The 12,756-nt window shown below is 33.7% G+C and overlaps 1 non-coding gene across 1 annotated transcript; it reads left to right on the plus strand.

Annotated features, from left to right (window-relative positions):
• The first annotated feature begins 6,727 nt into the window (after window positions 1–6,727).
• LOC113924031 lies at window positions 6,728–6,834 on the plus strand. The gene has a single exon (XR_003520514.1). It is a non-coding gene; the product is annotated as a U6 spliceosomal RNA (small nuclear RNA).
• The last annotated feature ends 5,922 nt before the right edge of the window (window positions 6,835–12,756 follow it).

The raw sequence follows: 12,756 nt of genomic DNA on the forward strand, positions 1-12,756 counted from the left end.
CAAAATGGTGCTTTAAAAACAAGGTATCCTGACCAATCCGGGTATATACAACAACAATGCAAAAACTGTTCAACATTTTAAAAAGCCATTTGTCCATCAGAACATGAATACACTTAAGGAAACATTATCATGCTTCTCCCTAGATGCTTAAGAGGTATTTCAGAATTCAACAATTTCTAACTTAAAAAAAATTCTGAAATAAGATTTAATGAATTCATCCTATGATGAATTATCCTAAAATGATTATATTGTGTGTATGTGTATGTGTATGTCTGTCTGTGTGTCAGTGTTTCCATTCCTTAACTCAAAATATAACATGTATATGGAAACACTTGATAAATTCTCACTAAGACAGCAGTAAGGGAACGATGCCTATCATTTGCATTACTCTTACTCTTATGTTAGAAATATTATCCCCCTCACACCAGTCAAATAGCTAAAATTAACAAGTCAGGAAACGACAGATGTTGGCGGGGATGCGGAGAAAAGGGAACCCTCCTACACTGTTGCTGGGAATGCAAGCTGGCGCAGCCACTCTGGAAAACAGTATGGAGGTTCCTCAAAAAGTTGAAAATAGAGCTAACATACGACCCAGCAATTGCACTACTGGGTATTTACCCCAAAGATACTAATGTAGTGATCCGAAGGGGTAGTACGTGCACCCCAATGTTTATAGCAGCAATGTCCACAATAGCCAAACTATGGAAAGAGCCAAGATGTCCATCAACAGATGAAAGGATAAAGAAGATGTGGCATATATATATATACAATAGAATATTATGCAGTCATCAAAAAAACCCCACAAAGCTTGCCATTTGCAACGACGTGGTTGGAACTAAACGGTATTATGCTAAGTGAAATAAGTCAACTGGAGAAAGACATGTATCACATGACCTCACTGATACGAGGAATTCTTAATCTCAGGAAACAAACTGAGGGTTCCTGGAGTGGTGGTGGGTGGGAAGGATGGGGTGGCTGGGTGATAGACATTGGGGAGGTTATGTGCTATGGTGAGTGCTGTGAATTGTGTGAGACTGTTGAATCACAGACCTGTACCTCTGAAACAAAAAATACATTATATGTTAAAGAAAAAAAAAAAAGAAGAAGATAGTAGGAAGGGAAAAATGAAGGGGGGGGAATTGGAGGGGAAGACGAACCATGAGAGACTATGGACTCTGAGAAACAAACTGAGGGTTCTAGAAGGGAGGGAAGCGGGGGGATGGGTTAGCCTGGTGATGGGTCTTAAAGGGGGCACGTTCTGCGTGGAGCACTGGGTGTTACCCACAAACAATGAATCATGGAACACCACATCAAAAACTAATGCTGTAATGTATGGTGATTAACATAACAAAATAAAATTTAAAAAAAAGAAATATTATCCAATGTGAATATAAAAAAATAATTAGGAATATGATAATTATAAAGGAAAAGACAAAAACGTATCTTGATATGTAGCTATGTATAAAATACATATAGTACAAATATGTGTAAAATGTATATAATATAAATGATATTTAAATATATAATATAAATGAATTGTGATAGTGTGCTAAAAAAGGATCAATGAAAATATGATTATAAATAGTAATATAATTCCATGGTATGCCATGATATATAAAATTAACATGTAAAATTAATATCTCACATATATAAAAATTATTGGTTAGAAAAAATAACAGAAGAAAAGATCTCACAACAAAAAAGTGTGAGAAAACAGAAATAAAATAAATATATATAAAATATATATATAATCTGTACATGGAAAATTATAAAACACTATTGCAAGAAATAAAAATAAACTTGAACAGACCGAAAGGCACCCTATATTCATTTTATAAATTATGTTATGTTAATCACAGTACATTACATCATTAGTTTTTGATGTAGTGTTCCATGATTCATTGTTTGCGTATAACACCAAGTGCTCCATGCAGAATGAGCCCTCTTTAATACCCATCACCAGGCTAACCCATCGCCCCACCCCCCTCCCCTCTAGAACCCTCAGTTTGTTTCTCAGTCCATAGTCTCTCATGGTTCGTCTCCCCCTCTGATTTTCCCCCCTTCATTCTTCCCCTCCTGCTTTTTTTTTTTTTTGACATATAATGTATTATTTGTTTCAGAGGTACAGGTCTGTGATTCAACAGTCTTACACAATTCACAGCACTCACCAAGACACCCTATATTCTTGGATTGAGTGATTCAATTCCTAAAGAGTCAATATTATTTGAGTTAATATAAAAAATGACATACGAAAATATGTGATCAGTAAAAATACTGATTTTTTGTGAAGCTAGAAAATTCGAGTCTTGAAATTCAGTAGCAAATAGTCAAGAAAATTTTGAAAAAGAAGAGCATATTAAATCATACTTTTGTAAAGTCATTATATTTAAACAGTGTGATATTACGTCTAAGAACAGACAGACAAAACAATGAAAGTGAATGGAAAGTATAGAGCAAGTATATATGGATATTCCATATATGATAAAGGTGGCTTTTCAAATTATTGGGAAAAGCTGGACTTTTAAGTAAATTATCACAGGGCAGTTGGAAAGTAGGAATTATAATTCAAAGTATGAAGCATAATTGGAAATATCAATAAATTCAGCAAAAATATATTTTCCACGGAAAAGGAAGAAGAAATAAAACACCATATGGAAGCCAAAATACAACTCTATTCATCAACCTTTGCAAAGTTATGTCGTATAACAGATGATCTCAAAATCTCAGTGGCCAGCAACAACAACTTGCCTCACTGGACAACTCTGGATTAAATGTGTTCCACATCATCCTGTCCCCTTTCATAGAGCCACCCCCTTATGAATCACTTCTATTCTTCCAACTGTCATTTAACACTCCCACATATGGTTCATAAGGTTTCCATTTGCTTCACATCTTTGCCAACACTTGTTTTTAATTTTTGTTTTTCTGGTGGGTGTGCAGTAGTATCTCATTGTGGTTTTAATTTGCATCTCCTTAGTGACCAATGAAGTTGAACATTTTTTCCTGGACTTGTTCATTTGCAAAGTATTTGCACATTTTTTACTTGGTTGTCTTATTATTGAGTTTTAAGACTTCTCTGTATATGCTGAATCCAAGTAGTTTGTAACATATACATTTTGCAAATACTTTCTCACCATCTGTGACTTGCCATTTAATTTTCCTAAAGGAATTTTCTGACAAGCACAATTTTTTAATTTTGGGAATATTTAATTACAATTTATTTATTTTTTTGGTGACTCCTATATTTTGTGTCCTATCTATGCTACTTTGGCCTTACCCAAGATCACAAAGATTTTCTCATATGTTTTTTTCTAGAAGTTTTCCACTTTTAAAGCCCTTGTGTTGAGGTCCATAATCCATTTTGAATCAAATTTTGTGTATAGTGTCAGGAAAATGCTAAAGCCCCCTTTTTCCATATTGATATCCAGTCAACCCAATACCATTTATTGAAAAGACAAATTTTCCCTCATCAATTCATTTTGTTAAATTGTCAAAAACTAACTTACCATATAATTATACATCTATTTCTTAACTCCCAATTCCATAACATTGATCTAAATATCTATATTGATGCCAATATTGTACTACCTTGTTTACTGTTTGAAGTCAGGGTGTATAAATCCTCCAAATGCATTCTTCTTTTTCAAAATTTTATATTCTATATACTCATATTCTCATATAAACTGTAGAATCAGTTTGACAATTTCTTTAAAAGTGTCTATTGGGATTTTATTTGCAGTTGTGTTAAATTTATAAATAAATTTGGAGAGAATCAATACCTTAACAATATTTAGTCTCCCAATTCATGAACTTTGTATGGTTCCCCAATTATATATGTCCTCTTTAACTTTATTCAGCAATCTTTTCAATTTTCATTGTACAGGTATTGTAGATGTTCTTAAAATTATCTCTAAGCATTATATAGATTTTTAATGCTATTGTATTTTCATTGCTAGTATCTAGAAACCCACTTTGTTTTGGTATACTGGTCTTGGATTATCATGTGATGCTGTTATATTCACTCAAAAGTTAGAGTTAGAGTAGGTTTTTTTTTTTTTTCAGTAGCATCCTTAGGAATTTCTATGTGCATCATGATGTTAGTCACAAAGTAAAAGCAGTTTTATGTCTTTCCTGTGTGCATGCGTGTGTGTGTGTGTGTGTGTGTGTGTGTGTGTGTGTGTGTGTTTATTTTCCTTGCTTTACTGCACAGGCTAGGATTTCCAATGTAATGTAAAATAAAATAAATGTGGCAGACATTCTTGCCTTATTCCCAGTCTTAGAGCAGGTGATTATTTAATCTTTCACTACTCAGTATGGTGTTAGCTGAATGTTTCCTTCTCTTACTCTAATATTTATGTTTGGCTGAGAGCTTTTAGAATCAGTGGATGATGCATTTTGTAAAATTTTGTTTTTACTACATTTATTGAGATGATCAAATGCTTTTCTCCTTTATTCTCTTTATATGGGAGAATTATATTGAGTTTAGAATGTTAAACAAACCTTATGATCCTGGAATAATACCGTACTTGATTATTACATATTATCTGTTTTTTATATTGCTTGATTTAGTTTTCTAATCTGGTTAAGGATTTTGCATCTAGTATTTTGAAGGATATTGGTCTTTAGCTTTGTTTTCTTGTAATGTCTTTGTCTGAAGATGATAACAGTATAATCCTGGACTCATAAAGTGGTTTGGAAATTATTGCATCCTTCTCTATTTTCCAAGAGAATTTATGTGTGATTGGTATTATTCCTTTTTTAAATATTCAATAGAATTTTCCTAGGAAGCCACCTGGGCCTGGAGTTTTCTTCCAGGAGAGCTTTTAAGTAATGAATTCAATTTCTTTAGTAAATATAAAACTATTTAGGTGTTTGTTTCTCTGTGAGCTAGTTTTGTAGTTTACAACATCAAGGAGTTTGTGTAATTCATTTACATTCCCAAGTTTATTGAAATAAAGTTGTTCATCATATTTCCTTATTATCCTTTTAATGACTGTCAGATCAGTAGTGATGTTTCTTATTTTATTCCTGATAAAGGTCATTTGTGTCTTCTCTCTCTGGTTTTTTTTTTTTTAATCCATCTAGTTAGTTTATCACTTTTGTTGACCTTTTCAAAGAATCAGAACTCAAAATTCAAAATTCAGAATTCAGATTTTTTAAATTTTATTCATCTCTATATTTTCTTTAGGTTTGTTCTCATCTTTATGAATTTGCTTGCTTTAATTTTTTATTGTTCTTTCTTTAGCTTTCTATAAGGGAAGTTTAGATCATTGATTGTGTGCTTTTTGCACTTTATTAATATAAGCTTTAATAGATATAAATAGTGCTTTAACTGTATCACACAAACTTTGAAATGGAGTTGTTTTCTTTATATATAGTCCCAAATATTTACTAATTTCTCTCAGAATTTCTTCTTTGACCCAAGGACAATTTAGAAGTGTGATGATCATTTTGAGGATTTCCCATTTATCATTTACTCATTGATTTTTTTTTTGCTTAATTCTGCTATAATTAGAGAAGATATTCTATATGACTTTAATCCTTTAATATTTTATTATTAAATTCATCTACTTGTATTATGATCCTGTGTGGTAGACAGAAAGTGCCCCCCCAATATGTCTATGTCAGAATCTCCAGAGCCTGTGAACTCCCAGAAACTTACACATCAAAAGGGTGATTACAGAGGTGATTAAATTAAGGATCTTGAGATAAGGAGATTGTGGATTATCTGTATGACAGTATAAATATATGTAGAATTTTGCTACATATTGCCTATTCTCCATAAAGAATTATGGAGAATGCTATTTTTCATTATCACCTACAATATATATTATTGTCTCTATCCCTACAGCCTTGCTAGGAGAATATATTGTGAAATTTTTGGATTTTTGCCAGTGTGGATAAATCAAATATTGTACCTCTAATCAGTTTTAATTTATATTTGATGTACAGTGATTAAGCTAAGCCTATTTTCATATACTGAGTCATTTGCATTTCTTTTATAGGTGAACTGTTTATATCTCTCTCATGTCCTTTGTTGTTTTTTATATTTTCTCCTTCTAGTAACTGTTTTTGTTTGAGGTATTAACCATTTGCCTATGATGAAAACTGCAAGCATTTTCCCCCAAGTTTATCATTCATCTCTACTTTGTTTGTGGTGTTTTCTGCCAGTGTTTAAATTACTTTTGACCCAGTATACTGACTATACATCTTTATACCATATCCTAAAGAGAAAAAAGAACTGACACAAAATATTAAACCATACTGTTTATGTGTATCATAGAATAAAGTAAATGTGCTAATTAGAAACAAAGAATTTCAGTATAGAACAAACAAAATAAGCACAAGACCAAAGAAATTAAGGAATGCACTATACCATTAAATTTGAATCTTAAATAACAATATAAACTCAATATTTAAGTATACTTATATTTACATATGTCCTAGTTTTATCCACTGAAATGCTTCTGGAAGCAATAACAGCTCAGTAAAAATGAATACTCCTGACATACAAGTCTTGATTTCCGACTACCAATTCTCACTAAAAGAAATCATAGGTCCTTCAGGAAATTTGAATTCAGATCTGGAGCATAGAAAATACAAGGTGAAGCTGTAATATCTTATGATGCCATCAGGCAAAATTTATGTCAAAAGGACACAGACATTTTTAAGGGACTTATTCTAGTCAATTTTAAGATAGTAATATTTAAATATTAAGATTTGAGTAGTGTTCATTTCGGCAGCACATATACTAAAATTGGAACAATACAGAGAAGATTGGCATGGCCCCTGCAAGAGGATGACATGCAAATTTATGAAGTGTTCCATAATTTTTTGGGGAAACAGGATCTAGTGTCCTTTGGGTTTTGTTTGTTTGTTTTTGTTTTGTTTTGTGTGTGTTTGGGGTTTTTTTGGATACAGAAAGAGCAATATTTAAATTTATTTTATATATTTTATATATTTTTTAATTTTTAACTTTTTTTTCTTTTCTTTCTTTCTACTTTTCTTTTCTATCAAGCTTCTCTAACAAGCAGACCAAAACACACCTAGGATCTAGCTTCCTTTATTTATTTTATTTTATTATTTTATTATTTTATTTTAAAAAATTTTTATTTTGTTTGATTTTCTTTTGCTTTTTGCTTTTTTGTTTTTGTTTTTTCCTCCAAAATGACAATATGGAGGAATTCACCCCAAAAGAAAGAACATGGCCAGAGCGGTAGTCAATACAGGTATAAGTAGGATGTATGAAATAGATTTTAAAACAACAATTATAAGAATACCAGCTGGGCTTGAATAAAGCATAGAAGACACTAGAGAATCCCTTACTGCAGAGATAAAAGAACTAAAATCTAGTCAGGCCAAAATTAAAAATGCTATAACAAAGATGCAAGCCCAAATGGATGCCATAAAAATGAGGATGGATGAAATAGAGGAATGAATCAGTGATATAGAAGATAAAATTAAGAAAAATAATGAAGCTGAAAAGAAGAGGGACACAAAGGCAATGGGTCATGAAGGCAAACCTAGGGAACTCAGCAACTTATTAAAATAGAATAACGTTTGTATCATAGGAGTCACAGAAGATGAAGAGAGAAAAGGGGGCAGAAGGTTTATTTGAGCAAATTATAGCAGAAAACTTTCCTAATCTGGGGAAGGATACAGGCATCAAAATCTTAGAAACACAGAGAACTCCCATTAAATTCAACAAAAACTGACCATCGCCAAGGCATATCATAGTCAAATTCACAAAATACACAGACAAGGAAAGAATCCTGAAAACAGCAAGGGAAAAAAGTCCTTGGCAGGCCAAAAGACAGTGGCAGGGTATATTCAGTGTGCTGAATGGGGAAAATACGCAGCTAAGAGTACTTTATCCAACAAAGTTGTCATTCAGAAGAGAAGGAGAGATAGAGTTTCCCAAACAAAAACTAAAGGAGTTCGTGACCACTAAACCAGCCCTGCAAGAAATATTAATGGGGACTCACTGAGTGGGGGAAAAAAAGACCAAAAACAACGAAAGACTAGAAAGGAACAGAGAATATCACCAGAAACACCAACTCTACAGTGACATAAAATTCAAATCTTATAATAACCACTTTGAATGTAAATGAACTAAATGCTCCAATCAAAAGACATAGGGTATCAGAATGCATTAAAAAAAAAAAAAAACACGATCCATCTATATGCTGCCTACAAGAGACTCATTTTAGACCTAAAGACATTGGCACATTAAAAGTGAGGGGATGGAGAACGATTTGTCATGCTAATGGACAGCAAAAGAAAACCAAAGTGGCCATACTTAAATCAGACAAACTAGATTTTAAACTAAAGACTGTAACAAGAGATGAAGGGCATTATATCATAATTAAGAGATCTACCCATCAAGAAGATCTAACAATTGTAAATATTTATGCTCCCAACTTGGGAGCACCCAAATATTTTAATCAATTAATAATAAACATAAAGAAACTCATGGATGATAATACATTAATAGTAGGGACTTTAACACCCCACTTATGGGAATGGACAGATCACCTAAGCAGAAAATCAACAAGGAAACAATAGCTTTGAATAAAACACTGGACCATGGACTTAACAGATATATTCAGAACATTTCATTCTAAAACATCAGAATACACATTCTTTTCAAGTGCACACAGAACATTCTCCAGAATAGATCACACACTGGGGCACAAATCATCCCTCAACAAGTACGAAAAGTTTGAGTTCATACTATGCATCTTTCAGACCACAATGCTGGGAAACTTGAAGTCAACCACAAGAAAAAATTTGGAAAGACCACAATAACATGGAGGCTAAAGAACATCCTACAAAAGAATGAATGGGTTAATCAGGAAATTAACAAAGAAATAAAAAAGCACATGAAAGCAAATGAAGATGAAAACACAACAGTCCAAAACCTTTGGGAGGCAGCAAAAGCAGTCTTAAGAGGGAAGTATATTGCCATACAGGCCTACCTCAAGAAGAAAGAAAAGTCTCAAATACACAACCTAACCTTACACCTAAAGGAGCTAGAAAAGAAACAGCAAATAAAGCCTAAAGCCAGCAGAAGAAGGGAAATAACAAAGATGAGAGCAGAAATAAATAATATAGAAACAAACAAACAAAAAACCCCAGTAGAACACATCAACAAAACTAAAAGCTGGTTCTTCAAAAGAATTAATAAAATTGATAACCCCCTAGCCAGACTTATCAAAAAGAAAAGAGAAAGGATGAAAGTAGATAAAATCACCGATGAAGAAAGAGAGATCACAACCAACACCACAGAAATACAAGCAATTATAAGAATACTATGAAAAATTGCATGGCAACAAACTGGGCAATTTGGAAGAAATGGACAAATTCCTAGAAACTTAGAAACTACCAAAACTGAAATAAGAAGAAATAAAAAATTTGAACAGATCCATAACCAGCAAATAAATCGAATCAGTAATCAAAAACCTTCCCAGAAATAAAAGGCCTGGGCCAGATGGTTTCTCAGAGGAATTCTACCACTTAAAGAAGGATTAATACCTATTCTTCTCAAACTGCTCCAAAAAATAGAAACAAGGAAAACTTCCAAACTCATTCTATGAAGCCAGCATTACCTTGATTCCAAAACCAGACAAAGACCTACTAAAAAGGGGAATTACAGGCCAATAACCCTGATGAACATGTATGCAAAAAATCTCAATAAACTACTAGCAAATCGAGTGCAACAGTACATTAAAAAAATTACTCACCATGATCAAGTGGGATTTATTTCTAGGCTTGTAGGGGTGGTTCAATATTTGCAAATCAATCAACGTGATGCACTACATTAATAAAAGAAACGATAAGAACCATATGATCCTGTCAATAGATGCAGAAAAAGCGTTTGACAAAATACAGCATCCACTCATTTTTTAAATTTTATTTTATTATGTTATATTAATCACTATACATTACATCATTAGTTTTTTTTTAATTTTTTATTGTTATGTTAATCACCATATATTACATCATTTGTTTTGGTGTAGTGTTCCATGATTCATTGTTTGCATAACATGCCCTCTTTAATGCCCATCACCAGGCTAACCCATCCTCCCATCTCCCTTCCCTCTAGACCCCTCAGTTTGTTTCTCAGAGCCCATAGTCTCATAGTCCAATCGTCTCCCCGTCCGATTTCCCCCCCTTCATTTTTCCCTTCCTGCTATCTTCTTCTTTTCTTTTTTTAACATACAATGTTTTATTTGTTTCAGAGGTACAGGTCTGTGATTCAACAGTCTTACACAATCACAGTGCTCACCATTACACATACCCTCCCCAATGTCTAACACCCAGCCACTCCATCCCTCCTAACCCCCACCACTCCAGCAACCCTCAGTTTGTTTCCTGAGATTAAGAATTCCTCATATCAGTGAGATCATATGACACGTCTTTCTCTGATTGACTTATTTTGCTCAGCATAATACCCTCCAGTTCCATCCATATCATTGCAAATGGCAAGATTTCATTCCTTTTGATGGCTGCATAGTATTCCATCGTGTGTGTGTGTGTGTGTGTGTGTGTGTGTGTGTGTGTGTGTGTGTATCACTTCTTCTTTATCCATTCATCTGTCAATGGACATTTTGGCTCTTTCCATAATTTGACTGTTGTGGACATTGCTGCTATAAACATCGGGATGCATGTACCCCTTCAGATCCCTACATTTGTATCTTTGGGGTAAATACCCAGTAGTGCAATTGCTGGGTCATAGGGTAGCTCTATTTTCAACTTTTTGAGGAACCTCCATGCTGTTTTCCAGAGTGATTGCACCAGCTTGCATCCCTATCAACAGTGTAGGAGGGTTCCCCTTTCTCCACATCCTTACCAACATCTGTCATTTCCTGACTTGTTAATTTTAGCCGTTCTGACTGGTGTGAGGTGGTATCTCATTGAGGTTTTGATTTGGATTTCCCTGATGCCGAGCGATGTTGAGCACTTTTTCATGTGTCTGTCGGCTAGTTGGATGTCTTCTTTGGAAAAATGTCTGTTCATGTCTTCTGTCCATTTCTTGATTGGATCACTTGTTCTTTGGTGTTGTCAAACTCAACACCCAAAGTACAGCATCCGTTCTTGATAAAAATGCTCAACAGAGTAAGGATAGATGGAACATACCTCAATATCATAAAGGCCATATATGAAAGACCCACAGCTAATAACATCCTCAATGGTGAAAAACTGAGAGCTTTTCCCCTACAGTCAAGAACAAGATAAGGATGTGCACTCTTACCATTACTATTTAACATAGTATTGAAAATCTTAGTCTCAGCAATCAGACAACAAAAAGAAATAAAAGGCATCTGAATCAGCAAAAAAAAAATCAAACTTTTATTATTTGCAGATGACATGATATTCTATGTGGAAAGCCTGAAAACCTCCACCAAAAAATTACTAGAACTAGTACATGAATTCGGCAAAGTGGCAGGATATAATACCAATGTGCAGAAATCTGTTGCATTTTTGTACACCAATAATGAAGCAAAAGAAAATGAAATCAAGGAATCAATCCTATTTGCAATTGCAGCAAAAAGAGTAGGTTACCTAGGAATAAACCTAACTAAAAAGGTAAAAGATCTGTGCTCTGCAAACTATAAAACACTTATGAAAGAAATTGAAAAGGACACAAAGAAATAGAAAAACATTGCTTTTCATGCTCATGGAGTGGAAGAACAATGTTTAAATGTTTAAACAAAGTAATCTACACATTTAATGCAATCCTTATCAAAATACCACCAGCATTTTTCACAGAGCTAGAAAAAACAATCCTAAAATTTGTACAGAACCACAAGAGACCCGAAATAGCCAAAGCAATCCTGAAAAAGAAAAAAACAAAACTGGAGACATTGTGATTCCAGATTTCAAGTTATATTACAAAGCTGTAGTCATCAAGACACTATGGTACTGGCACAAAAAACAGACACATAGATCAATCTCTATTCTGTTGAATAGAGAACCCAGAAATGGATCCTCAACTCTATGGTCAACTAAACTTTGACAAAGCAGGAAAGAATATCCAATGGAAAAAAGTCTCTTCAACAAATGGTGTTGGGAAAACTGGACAGCAACATGCAAAAGAATGAAATGACCACTTTCTAACACCATACACAAAAATAAATTTGAAATGAATGAAAGACCTAAATGTGGGACAGGAAACCATCAAAATCTTAGAGCAGAACACAGGTAGCAAGTCTGACCTCAGCCGTAGCAACTTTTTACTAGACACATCTCCGGAGGCATGGGTAATAAAAGCAAAAATAAACTATTGGTACTACATCAAGATAAAAAGCTTTTGCACAGTGAAGGAAACAGCAAAACTAAAAGGCAGCTTGTGAAATGGGAGAAGATATTTGCAAATGATATATCTGATAAAAGGTTAGTATCCAAAATCTATAAAGAACTTATTAAATTCAACACCCCAAAAACAAATAATCCAGTTAAGAAATGGGCAGAAGACATGAATGGACACTTTTCCAGAGAAGACTTTTCCAGATGGCTAATAGACACATGAAAAGATGTTCAACATCACTCATCATCAGGGAAAAATAAATCAAAACCATGATGAAATACCACCCTTCACCTGTCAGAATGGTTAACAATATGAGAAACAACAGGTCTTTGCAAGGATGTGGAGAAAGTGGAACCCTCTTACACTGTTGGTGGGAATGCAAATTGGGGCAGCCACTCTGGAAAACAATATGGAGGCGTCTCAAAAAGTTAAAAATAGAACTACCC

The sequence above is a fragment of the Zalophus californianus genome, chromosome 15 (genome assembly GCF_009762305.2).
Source record: "Zalophus californianus isolate mZalCal1 chromosome 15, mZalCal1.pri.v2, whole genome shotgun sequence".
Classification (NCBI taxonomy): Eukaryota; Metazoa; Chordata; class Mammalia; order Carnivora; family Otariidae; genus Zalophus; species Zalophus californianus.